This window comes from Triticum aestivum, chromosome 3B, assembly GCF_018294505.1.
Source record: "Triticum aestivum cultivar Chinese Spring chromosome 3B, IWGSC CS RefSeq v2.1, whole genome shotgun sequence".
NCBI lineage: Eukaryota > Viridiplantae > Streptophyta > Magnoliopsida > Poales > Poaceae > Triticum > Triticum aestivum.
This window is the reverse complement of record NC_057801.1, coordinates 804,521,667-804,535,706: the sequence shown is the minus strand read 5'-3', so window position 1 is coordinate 804,535,706 and position 14,040 is coordinate 804,521,667. Positions and strand designations below refer to the sequence as shown.

The 14,040-nt window shown below is 44.9% G+C and overlaps 1 pseudogene; it reads right to left on the bottom strand.

Annotated features, from left to right (window-relative positions):
* Positions 1-1,580: 1,580 nt before the first annotated feature.
* On the bottom strand, positions 1,581-2,070 carry LOC123067961 (putative calcium-binding protein CML19; annotated as a pseudogene).
* Positions 2,071-14,040: the final 11,970 nt, after the last annotated feature.

Here is a 14,040-nt window from a genome sequence, read left to right as displayed (position 1 = left end):
CCAGAGTGGGGATAGCAAGGTGAGGGGGCGGTGGCCAGGTGCGGCGCAGGGCGCACGGGGCGAGCAAGGCCGTGCACATGCGGGCGAGCGCGGGGCGCAGCGACCGCGCGATGTCCGCGGCCACGGTCAGAAGCACGGACGGCGCGAATGGCGGCCTACAACAGTGAATCGAGAGGGGGAAGGAGGAGCCCGCTCACAGCGTTGCAGGGGAGGCTCGGGGAGGCCGGCGATGGGCAGCCCGACGGCGTGCGGCGGGAGGTCGGGGCGGCCATGGACGGAGCGTGGGCGGAGCTCGAGGAAGACGGGCGCGGTGCAGCATGGAGAGGAAGGAGACCGGGAAGGGCAACGGGGCTCGGGGTGGTCGACGGCGACGACCGGGCGACGAGGAGGTAGGCCGTTGAGGTGGTCCGGCGAGGGAGGCGTGGTTGAGGCGATGACGGTGTGCGGCGGCGGCCTGCGTTGACGGCGTCTGGCGAGGACGAGCGACGAAGAAGGGAAGGCGGCACCGACGACGGCGGGTGGTGGGGCGGCTCCAGCGGGGATTCCAGGCGGCGGCGGCGGTGAACGCCCCCGATCCTGAAGAGGGGGAGTGGAACGAGCGGGCCGACTGGGGGAGGGGTGGTTTGCCCCGATCTAGAAATCGGGGGGAGTGGGGGAGCGAGAGAGAGAGAGTGGGGGTCGGGGTAGTGGGGGAGAGGGGCTAGGGTTTCTGGCTCCCGGTGGGGAGTAGTAGCGGGCGCGGTTGGGCCGGCCTGGCGGCCCAGTAGCCTGCTGGGCCAAGGCCCAGCTAGGGGGGGGGGGGTCCTTTTACTTTGTTTTGTTTTTGTTTTAATCATGTTTAGTCTTTTCTTTTTATTTATTTTCTTTCCTGTTTTAAATCATTTTAAATTATCTAGTCACTTTATAAAAATGTGTTTATTACACGATATTTACTTAAGCAAAATATGGCACCGCCCGAACATTTTTGTTTTCACTTTTAAAAACTTTTGTTGTTTGCCATTAATTTAAATTTGAATTTTGAAGCGGTTTTGAATTAACGCGAGATTTAAAAACAGTAACCGTGGTGACATGGCATCGTTAACATGGGATTACTGTAGCATGATTATCCGGGCGTCACACTGACGTGCTCGCGGCACCTCTTCTCCTTCCCCCCAGTGTGGTGAGAGCCATTGGATAAGGTATGTCGGGTGGGTGAGACAAATAGAAGAACGTTCGGGGCGACTTACTTGTGTACCGAACGAAAGGAAAAGGCTGGCATGGGTGATCTCATTGCTATAGGATTCATGTTTCAAAATCAATGGTCTATAAGATGTTCGGCGCCAAATCTGAAAATTCTGACGTTCGGAGAAATTCAATTCCGAACAGCAATTTAGAGAGAGCCGCGGGGGGGGGGGGGGGGGGGGTGTCACTATTTGGAAAACAAAAACAATACACCAGGCACATAAACAATTTGACATGGTGAATATGTGAAATATGTTTGCAGGTGCACAGAAAAAATAAATTAATCTGGTTTCTCTGGCATATTAAATAGTACTGGTAAATACAAAGGATCAGTATACCGGTGACCAATGGAAACACTGCTACACACCCATCATGACCTTGAACTCATCGAAGCAAACCACTCCATCTCCATTCAGATCAAACCTGCGGATCATGGCGCAGCACTCCTCCATGCCCTGCTCGGACCCCAGCCTGGCGAGCATTCGCATCAGGCACGCCGGCCTCGTACATCGCGAACGCCTCCTTCAGCCCCCTGCACCGCTCCTCCTCCTCCTCCTCCATCTCCGACCGTACCACTAGCCGGAGGAACTCCTGCTCGTCCAGCAGCCGGTCTCCATTGGCGTCGGCCGATGCCACGAGCGCCTTGGCATCCTCCGCTGACACGTCCTCGCCCAGCGCCGCCTTCATGCACAGCCGCAGCTCAGCCGCCGAGATCCTGTCGTCGGCGTCACGGTCGAATGAGGCGAACACGCTGCTGAAGCACTCGGCCGTCGCGGCGTGCACCATCTTCGCCTGCTTGCTTCGGTGATCACCTGAGATTCGTGGCTGTGGTAGCAGTGTGTGACCGTGTTTTAATGCATGCAACGCTAGCTAGCTTCCGGTGCTTGGTCTCAACTCTGAAGTGCCTATGTGTGTATATATGCAGGCGGCACAAGTACGTACGTACTACAAGTGTGCAGCTAGCCAGTTGTGTTGAAAGATTCAAGGCAAAATTATTGAAAGGATTGATGAGGCCGAGGAACTGGTCTGTTGACGGTGACAATTCGTTTTCAACCGTCGTCGAGAAGGGAAAGTGCAAAGTTGAACCAGCACATCGGAGTATATATATAATACTCCAGCATGCATGGGCCTTGTGTGACGGAATATTCCATGCAGGCCAGGCCAGTCAGGGACTTGCGTCGGTTGCTGCTGATATGTTATTCGGTGTCTACTCCCGGTGCTTTGACGTGTCATTCTCACCCTCCCGGCATGCAGGGCGCACATATACTAAACTTGCCTCGCCGCCGGCGAGGACCAAGTCAGGTGCGGGCCGTTCCTTCATGTTTGGTCTTTTCGCATGAGTACCCAGCTGGCGACTGATTCTCGGTCAATCACCTATCATTATGTATCGACTAAGTACTCCTATATTACTTTTACTGTTACAAGCAAACGCCAAAGTGGTGAACAATAGGAAATGGGACAGGTAACTGCAAATTTTGACACTAACAGAATAACAGATATACATATATACTTTGTTAAACAAAAACAGATATACATAAGTACTTTCTCCATCTGGTTTATAAGACTTACACTACAACTGCTGAAATTTCTGCATACAGTTGAGTAAGGATGAACTCCAACTAAACGGGGCAACCCGACATACAACTAAGTACTAGAAGGGTTGTGTGTGCTTTGCTGCGCTGTTTGGGTTGTCAGGATTTCAACAAAAATTTATATCGTTTGGTGCATTAGGGAGATGATTGTATATGTTTCCTTTTTGATAATGCGTTCTGGTGGACCCTTCCTAGAGGTGTGATTACGTGTTCTCTACTACTCAATCTATATTCATTTGGGAAAGTTTGTTGTGCTCGCGAATGCATGTACTATATTGATGATACGGTGTCGCATGTTGATAATTCTTTTTTGCCAGGTGATGAGAGGGTGCATGGGAGTCATGTCGCTTTGTAGGTTGGTTATTGCCGATTGACTTCAGAAATCATTACTCCACCAAAATCATGAACCAGATTCAAAATTAGAAACTTCAACCGAAATTGTTGACCTAGTCAAAATTGTGAACAAGATCCGGAATTGAATACCTCAATTGAATAAAAATCATGAACCAAATTCAAAAGAACCTCAATCAAAATCATGAACCAGATCCAAAAATGGACAATTCAATTCAATGAAAGAGCTCCAAAAGTAGGGGGCACGGTGTATTTACTAAAGCGGTCGCGCACCTTGCCATGCCGCTTATCTATACATGATCTATTTCTCAGTTATTTCTCCCTTTTATGCACGGCCAGTGTAGGAATACACGGTGGGAGAGACGAATATAGTCATTATCATTAGCTAAGCCCAGGCAAAGAGATGAACTGGGGCAACGATGCATCTAGTCGATCATCTGCAACAAAAAGAGAAAAGGCATCAAGATGGCAAGCATAGTAAATCAGAACAGGTTGGATATAGATGCTTCAAAAGATGGCCATGAATAGCATCAGCCGGCCCATCACACGTAGTGTTCCGCCACTCATGCAGCCGCCAGACCCAAGTTCCATCGGATGGTGCACACCGTACATCTTAGTGCAACATAATAGGTGTTGCAAAACACCTGATCCGTGGCACCACATGACTCAGTCCTCGCGCAACGCGTGCCTCTGCCACCTTAACAATTTTTCTGCAACATCATCTTTATTGCAGAAGTCCTTTCGCAACAACACCCATGTTCCAAAAAAGTTAAGACAGAAAAAAATCTGCAACATCATATGTGTTGCAGAAGTCGTTCCGCAACAACACATACGTTGTAAAAAAATTGAGATGGAAAAGTAATAATTTTGTAACGGAACCTATGTTGTGTACGTTCCCGTATTTGTATGTGTAAAAGATAATTGAGAACATGTAGAGATTAGATGGAAAAAATTAAGGACTTTCATAAAGGTAATTTGTTAATATCAGCACTTAATTCCAACTTAAGTAACATATGAATAGACCACTTTACAAATTTTACCGTTGTTATCGATCTGAATACTACCACTCTACAAAACAAAAATAACATAGTGAAGCAACATTTATTAATTTTACAATGTGGTTCCAAAAAAATGTTCATAACTTCAAAAATCTTAAAATACACATCTCAGTACATAATACTTCAAAGGATTTAAATGGAATAGGAACTGGATGGATAAAAAGGAAACACAAGCCCATAAACCACATCAAAATACAACTACAACATACTGCAAAGCAAAATTCCTCAATGCAGATGCTAACAACCACTAGTAGAAAACAGGGCATTTGTCCCGGTTCGTAAGGGCCTTTTGTCCCGGTTTAAGAACCGGGACAAAAAGGTCGGTACTAATGCCCTCCCCCTTTAGTCCCGGTTCTTACATGAACCGGGACAGATGGGCCTCCACATGGCCACTGCGGGCACCCTAGGCAAGGGGGCTTTTGGTCCCGGTTGGTGACATGAACCGGGACCAAAAGGCTTCCACGCGTCAGCAGCTGGCTGGAGCTGAGGTTTTTCTTTTTTTTAAAAAAAAAGTGGCTGGTTTAGGGGTTTTGGGGGTTAATTTAGGTTGTTATTAGCTAGCTAATAGAGAGAAGTGTCCTCTCTTATATCTTCGTCCTTGGTTTACCAATGTTACTGGTATGTTCATTTCACCTGGTGATATATAATAACTCATGCTCGCATCATCATCATATATAATAACAATTCCTACTAATCATGCATCATCATACAACTTCTACTCGTTATTAATAACAAGTCATACGATCATCATCCTCATAGTCATCAAACCCAACCCTACATAATTGTTCTTAGCACATGATCACCAGTATCAGGTAGGACCTAAACACCCTTAAGGTAAAATAGCATAAAACAATATAGACCCTGACTCTCCATTATGAAGAATGGAGATCATCCTGTCTCCAATTCTTGTGCTTCGCTTCCTTTTGCTTCCAAGAAGCTCCTTACGACTGTCCATACATTTTTTCCATTCTTTGATTGTCATGTCTCCACTTCTTTTAGAAATCCGGTATGGACAGTTGAGATTCGTAGGACGACCTGATTGTATGTTCAAAACATCAAGGCGACCGTGTGTATACATCAGATGAGGCACACAATCATTCGGGATTATCTGTTGAAAAACATAGTAATAACTTCGTAGTTAGCAATGATGTACTAGTTTTAGAAGTATGCAAAAAGATGCACGGATGTCGTAATAGTAAAAATCTTACCAGGGTATCTCCATGGTAGTTACAGTAGTTCAACACGTGCACTAGTGGCACGTATTGACCATAATGTTGAGGAGTTCGATTGTAGATATTGTAATTCTCAAGATCAGTGCAAAATGCGATCAAATGATTTTTCTCCTTATAAGTTAATTCAGAGCCATCAGTGTAGTGGGTTTTGTCTACCATCTTCCGCACATTCTTTGAAGAATGAAAATAAGCTGTCAACTATTTTGAAATAAACAATATAAATTACTTAATAACTATGTTTGAGAAGCTCACATGGGGGAATAATTGAAAGTGTATTCATAAGGACCCAAATGTCCATATTGTCTTGCTAGATTGTAGGATCACCAAGATCCATGGTGACAAGCATACCCTCATCAAAACCATACATCTTGCAAAGTGCTTCCCAATTTTTGCAACCAAAATGGGTTACACTCTCAGCATTGTACAGCTTTACTTCAAAATCCACACCATGATGGGTCCTTAGGTGATTTTTTTTGGTTTCCATACTTTCATGGTCTTCAAAACTCATCCTCTCCAAGACATAGCGTCTTGCATAGCATGGGATAAGCTAGTAGAATTGGAAAAGATGAAAAATACACGTTAAAATAGTTGAAGTCGTGCTTAATTACGAAAAAAACTATTGTCGTCGTTGCGTACCGTATGAACGTTGAAGGTCTCCTTGAGCTTAATGCTGAAGCGCCGATCTTCGTCCAACTCAAGGAACCTGTCGCACATACCTCGGTCGTCGTGGCACCAGCCGCACTCCCCCGGGCGGTATTCATCGTCCGAGTACGACATTTCCGGCCTATGTTCATAATTCAAATATTAAACTTGTATAATTAAATATGTGTACTAAAAAACCTAAATTAGATCATTATTATTAATCACGGGTTGACTATCGATGATGGTAGCTCCTCCTTTCATTTCCGCGTGCATTATTACACCAAACTGTCTAGCACACGGGAATTAAGGAGAAGCTACCCCCACGACGGCGTGGATGATGGAGGGGGCTCCTAGATTTCTGCATAGAGTGCTCTTCAATTTTAACATTCAATGTAGGAGTACTTTTCAAATATGAGCATTCAATAAGGAAAACCAAATCATAAAATAAAGTAGTATTCAAATTAGCATGCATTCAATTATAACCAAAAGTACATCATCTCTTGTGTCCGTACATCGTCAAATATTATCACCAATACTCCTCGAATACTATCATACATATAGCATCGCTAATACAGCTAGAACCGTAGCGCCTGACGGGTATCGTCGCGGGCGGTGGACACCCAAAGATAAGGAAACATCACAGGATCATAGCTCCAGTGAGATCCATGAAGAACCTGCCAGGTATTGTCGAACCTGCCCTCCAACGCAACCATGTAGCGACGGACGTGCGCGTCCTCCTCGCTGACACGGTGACGTACCACCTCCGCGGTGTCCAAAAGCCTCGGCACCATTACTGGCCCACGCGACCGCCACCAAACAAGGATCGGGTCAACAACCGGCTGGCTCCTCACCAACCTACGTCCCCCGGAAGGTAGCACCTCTCAATACCAGCCCGGCGGAGCCCAGTCCCGGACATGGCCCTGATCAAGCAGGCCTCCACCGCCGAGTCGACGACGAGGATGCGGGATAGGCATCGTCGACGTCGATGCGGGAAGTACTTCTATATATAGTAAAATAAAGTAGTTTTATTAATTAAATCAACTAGTTCAACTATACAAAGCACTTACTATAAATAAATAAAGTAGTACTTAATAAAAATAAACTACTTCTATATATAGTAAATAAAGTAGTTTATTAAATCAACTAGCTAGTTCAACTATATATTAAGCACTTACTATAAATAAAATAAAGTAGTACTTACTAAAAATAAATTAGTTTAACTATAGTTCTATTATTTTTCTAACTAATTATATTAAACACTTTCTCTTCTTATTTTCATTTTTCCTCTATTCTAAATATGAACATATTCATAAATGACTTTGATCATGCACAATTTTCCTATACAAACACAATATGAACATATACATAAATTGACAAAGAAAATTCTATGAACAAAAAAATCATTAAAATTCTATGAACAAAATTACAACAGAAAAAAATCATAAAAATTCTATAAACAAAAAAAAAATCATAAAAAATTGACATATTCGATCTTTGCATATATATGAACATACAAACATGCATATTCAACAATAATATCACCAAAAAAAATCTATTAACAGAAAAAAAACTCTAATATAATATGAACAAATTACACAATATGAAAAAAAATCTAACTGAAAAATCTATCGACTACACATCTAAATTACTACACATCTAACAAAAAATCTATGAACTACAAAACAATTTAACAAAAAAATCTAACAAAATCTAACTCAATTAACTACACATCTAAATTATACTACACATCTAAATTAACTATTACATCAAATTAAATTAGCAAAATTTTTGCTCACAGGATGGCGACGGCGTGAGGGGCGCGGCGAGGGCGACGGGCAGGGGACGACGATGACGACGGCGACGGTGCGTGAGGGGCAGCGCGGCGACGGTCGATGGTGAGGGGCAGCGCGGGGCGGGGCGGCGACGGACAGGGGCCGTCGGCGTCGCGGGGCACGGGGCGCGAGGCGGGGGCGGCGACGGCATCGGGGCGGCGCGGGACGGCGCGGGGCGACGACAGCGACGGCGAGGCGGAGACGGGCATCCTGGCGGCGTCGGGCGGGGAAGAACGAACTGAACCATATTTTCACGAGTGCTGCTTACATAGGCAAAGCATTGGTCCCAGTTCGTGAGACCAACCGGGACCAATGCCCCCCTTTAGTCCCAGTTGGCGCCACCAACCGGGACCAAAGGCCTCTTTTCAGCAGCCCAAAGGGCGGGAAGCAGAGGCCTTTGGTCCCGGTTGGTGGCACCAATCGGGACTAAAGGGGGGGCATTGGTACCGGTTTGTGCCACCAACCGGTACCAATGCACCCCTTTAGTCCTGGTTGGTGGCACCAACCGGGACTAAAGGCCTTGTGCTGCCCGCGTCACGGCACGAAAGTTTAGTCCCACCTTGCTAGCCGAGGGAGCTCGAGAGTGGTTTATAAGCGCCAGTCCCGCTGCCCTCTCGAGCTCCTCTCAAATGCAGGCTTACAGGCCTAAACGCGCTATATGTGTGTGTGGGCCTACTGGGCCTACTGCGGTCCTGAATCCTGGCCCATTGTTGGGTTTCTAGTCGTATTCAGGCCGTGGTCGCCCTTTAGGTGGCACTTTTTTATTTTATTTTTTGCTTTGAATTGTTTATTTTCTTTTGATTTTTTCTTTATTTTTTATTCTTTTTTCTTTTAGGTCAGAATAATTATAATCTTTCTGTTACTCCATTAGTTTCCAAATTTGAATAATTATAATCTTTATGCAACTAAAAATATATTTGGAGTGATTCTTTTTCATTTTTTAAACTTATTTGAACTCTTGACTTTTTGTGTGTTCAAAATGCACCATTCAAAGCCACACCATCAATTTTCAACCCTTTCTGACTTTATTTGTTATTTTTCATGTATTTACTGATTATTTTGAGCTATAAGACCCTGAAGTTTAAAAGCATTTCAAATGAACTCTGAAAAGGTTGGAAGTTGGCATGGTATCATCATTTCATCCACATAGCATGTGCAAGAAAGTTGAGAGAGTTACGGCAACAACTAGATGCACTTCATGTACAAAACGGACAATCTCTTTTAAAGTATCAGGATTTCATACGGAAACTTGTCTATTACAACAGGCATTTCAAATGAACTACAAAAAGGTTGAAAGTTGTCATGGTATCATCATAATAGTTGTGGAGAAAGTCTTCACTTTTTCTTCGCTTGTGTCCTTTCCTTATTGCGCCGTAACCATGGATAATCTTCATCATTTATCAGGATGCTTAGGTCAGCCTTGACTTTGAAGGAAGGAATTTCATGAAACTTTTCATAATCTTTGGACATGTCTGTCTTGCCCTCCACTCCCACGATGTCCCTTTTTCCTGAAAGAACTATGTGGTGCTTTGGCTCATCATATGATGTATTCGCTTCCTTATTTTTTCTTTTTCTCGGTTTGGTAGACATGTCCTTCACATAGATAACCTGTGCCATATCATTGGCTAGGACGAACGGTTCGTCAGTGTACCCAAGATTGTTCCGATCCACTGTTGTCATTCCGTATCGTGGGTCTACCTGTACCCCGCCTCCTGACAGATTGACCCAGTTGCATTTAGACAAAGGAACCTTAAAATCTACTCCATAGTCAAGTTCCCATATGTCCACTATGTAACCATAATATGTGTCCTTTCCCCTCTTGGTGGCTGCATCAAAGCGGACACCGCTGTTTTGGTTGGTGCTCTTTTGATCTTGGGCGATCGTGTAAAATGTATTCCCATTTATCTTGTATCCTTTCCAAATCATTACAGTTGAAGATGGTCTCCTGGACAACGAGTACAACTCCTCACATACAGTGTTTTCACCTCTGAGACGTGTTTCCAACCAACTGTTGAAAGTACTGATGTGTTGACATGTAATCCAGTTATCGCACTGCTCCGGGTGTTTGGAGCGCAGACTGTTCTTGTGTTCATCGACATAAGGGGTCACTGTTGGAAATATGCCCTAGAGGCAATAATAAAAGTATTATTATTATATTTCCTTGTTCATGATAATTGTCTTTTATTCATGCTATAACTGTATTATCCAGAAATCGTAATACACGTGTGAATACATAGACCACAATATGTCCCTAGTGAGCCTCTAGTTGACTAGCTCATTGTGATCAACAGATAGTCATGGTTTCCTGGCTATGGATATTGGATGTCGTTGATAACGGGATCACATCATTAGGAGAATGATGTGATGGACAAGACCCAATCCTAAGACTAGCACAAAAGATCGTGTAGTTCATTTGCTAGAGCTTTGCCAATGTCAAGTATCTCTTCCTTCGACCATGAGAGCGTGTAACTCCTGGATACCGTAGGAGTGCTTTGGGTGTATCAAACGTCACAACGTAACTGGGTGACTATAAAGGTGCACTACAGGTATCTCCGAAAGTATCTATTGTTTTATGCGGATCGAGACTGGGATTTGTCACTCCATGTAAACGGAGAGGTATCTCTGGGCCCACTCGGTAGGACATCATCATATGCGCAATGTGACCAAGGAGTTTATCACGGGATGATGTGTTACGGAACGAGTAAAGTGACTTGCCGGTAACGAGATTGAACAAGGTATTGGATACCGACGATCGAATCTCGGGCAAGTAACATACCGATAGACAAAGGGAATTGAATACGGGATTGATTAAGTCCTTGACATCGTGGTTCATCCGATGAGTTCATCGTGGAACATGTGGGAGCCATCATGGGTATCCAGATCCCGCTGTTGGTTATTGACCGGAGAACGTCTCGGTCATGTCTACATGTCTCCCGAACCCGTAGGGTCTACACACTTAAGGTTCGATGACGCTAGGGTTATAAAGGAAGTTTGTATGTGGTTACCGAATGTTGTTCGGAGTCCCGGATGAGATCGCGGAGGTCATGAGGAGTTCCGGAATGGTCCGGAGGTAAAGATTTATATATGGGAAGTCCTATTTTGGCCACCGGAAAATGTTCGGGATTTTTCGGTATTGTACCGGGAAGGTTCTAGAAGGTTCCGGAGTGGGGCCCACCTGCATGGGGGGACCCACATGGACGTGGGTAGTGGGGGCAAGGCCCCACACCCCTGGTCAAGGCGCACCAAGATCCCCCCTTAGAAGGAATAAGATCATATCCCGAAGGGATAAGATCAAGATCCCTAAAAAGGGGGATAACAATCGGTGGGGAAGGAAATAATGAGATTTCTTTCCTCCCACCTTGGCCAACGCCCCAATGGACTTGGAGGGCAAGAAACCAGCCCCTCCACCCCTATATATAGTGGGGAGGCGCATGGGAGCTATACACGAAGTTCTGGCACAGCCCTACCTCTCTTCCTACTCCTCCTCTCCCATGGTGCTTGGCGAAGCCCTGCTGGATTGCCACGCTCCTCCACCACCACCACGCCGTTGTGCTGCTGTTGGATGGAGTCTTCCTCAACCTCTCCCTCTCTCCTTGCTGGATCAAGGCGTGGGAGACGTCACCGGGCTGTACGTGTGTTGAACGCGGAGGTGCCGTCCGTTCGGCACTAGGATCATCGGTGATTTGAATCACGACGAGTACGACTCCATCAACCCCGTTCACTTGAACGCTTCCGCTTAGCGATCTACAAGGGTATGTAGATGCACTCTCTTTCTACTCGTTGCTGGTCTCTCCATAGATAGATCTTGGTGACACGTAGGAAAATTTTGAATTTCTGCTACGTTCCCCAACAGTGGCATCATGAGCTAGGTCTATTGCGTAGATTCTTTGCACGAGTAGAACACAAAGTAGTTGTGGGCGTTGATGTTGTTCAATATGCTTACCATTACTAGTCCAATCTTGTTTCGACGGTATTGTGGGATGAAGCGGCCCGGACCGACCTTACACGTACTCTTACGTGAGACAGGTTCCACCGATTGACATGCACTTGGTGCATAAGGTGGCTAGCGGGTGCCAGTCTCTCCCACTTTAGTCGGAACGGATTCGATGAAAAGGGTCCTTATGAAGGGTAAATAGCAATTGGCATATCACGTTGTGGTCTTGCGTAGGTAAGAAACGTTCTTGCTAGAAACCCATAGCAGCCACGTAAAACATGCAACAACAATTAGAGGACGTCTAACTTGTTTTTGCAGGGTATGCTATGTGATGTGATATGGCCAAGAAGAATGTGATGAATGATATGTGATGTATGAGATTGATCATGTTCTTGTAATAGGATTCACGACTTGCATGTCGATGAGTATGACAACCGGCAGGAGCCATAGGAGTTGTCTTTATTTATTGTATGACCTGCGTGTCATTGAAGAACGCCATGTAAACTACTTTACTTTATTGCTAAACGCGTTAGTCATAGAAGTAGAAGTAGTCGTTGGCGTGACAACTTCATGAAGACACGATGATGGAGATCATGATGATGGAGATCATGGTGTCGTGCCGGTGACGATGATGATCATGGAGCCCCGAAGATGAAGATCAAAAGGAGCAAAATGATATTGGCCATATCATGTCACTATTTGATTGCATGTGATGTTTATCATGTTTATGCATCTTGTTTGCTTAGGACGACGGTAGTAAATAAGATGATCCCTTACAAAATTTCAAGAAGTGTTCTCCCCTAACTGTGCACCGTTGCTACAGTTCGTCGCTTCTAAGCACCACGTGATGATCGGGTGTGATGGATTCTTACGTTCACATACAACGGGTGTAAGACAGTTTTACACAGCGAAAACACTTAGGGTTAACTTGACGAGCCTAGCATGTGCAGACATGGCCTCGGAACACGGAGACCGAAAGGTCGAGCATGAGTCGTATGGTAGATACGATCAACATGAAGATGTTCACCGATGATGACTAGTCCGTCTCACGTGATGATCGGACACGGCCTAGTTGACTCGGATCATGTGATCACTTAGATGACCAGAGGGATGTCTATCTAAGTGGGAGTTCATAAGATGAACTTAATTATCCTGAACATAGTCAAAAGACCTTTTGCAAATTATGTCGTAAGCTCGCGCTTTAGTTCCAATGTTTAGATATTTTCCTAGAGAAAATATAGTTGAAAGTTGATAGTAGCGATTATGCGATCAGTAGAAAGCTTATGTCCTTAATGCACCGCTCAGTGTGCTGAACCCCAACGTCGTTTGTCGATGTTGCGAACATCGGACATACACGTTTTGATAACTACGTGATAGTTCAATTAAATGGTTTAAGTAGAGGCACCAAAGACGTTTTCGAAACGTCGCGGAACATATGAGATGTTTCGAGGGCTGAAATTGGGATTTCAGGCTCGTGCCCATGTCAAGAGGTATAAGACCTCCGACGATTTTCTTAGCCTGCAAACTAAGGGAGAAAAGCTCAATCATTGAGCTTGTGCTCAGATTGTCTGAGCACAACAATCACTTGAATCGAGTGGGAGTTGATCCTCCAGATGAGATAGTGATGTTTCCCCAAAGTCATTGCCACCAAGCTGCTAGAGCTTCGTGATTAACTATAACATATCAGGGATAGATATGATGATCCTTGAAATATTCATGATGTTTGACACCGCGAAAGTAGAAATCAAGAAGGAGCATCAATTGTTGATGGTTGGTGAAACCACTAGTTTCAAGAAGGGCAAGGGAACAAAGGGATACTTCATGAAACGGCAATTCAGCTGCTGCTCTAGTGAAGAAACCCAAGGTTGAACCCAAACCCGAGACTAAGTGCTTCTGTAATAAGGGGAACAACCACTGGAGCAGCATTACCCTAGATACTTGGTAGATGAGAAGGCTGGCAAGGTCGATAGAAGTATATTGGATATACATTATGTTAATGTGTACTTTACTAGTACTCCTAGTAGCACCAGGGTATTGGATACCGGTTCGGTTGCTAAGTGTTAGTAACTCGAAATAAAAGCTACGGAATAAACGGAGACTAGCTAAAGGTGAGCTGACGATATATGTTGGAAGTGTTTCCAAGGTTGATATGATCAAGCATCGCACGCTCCCTCTACC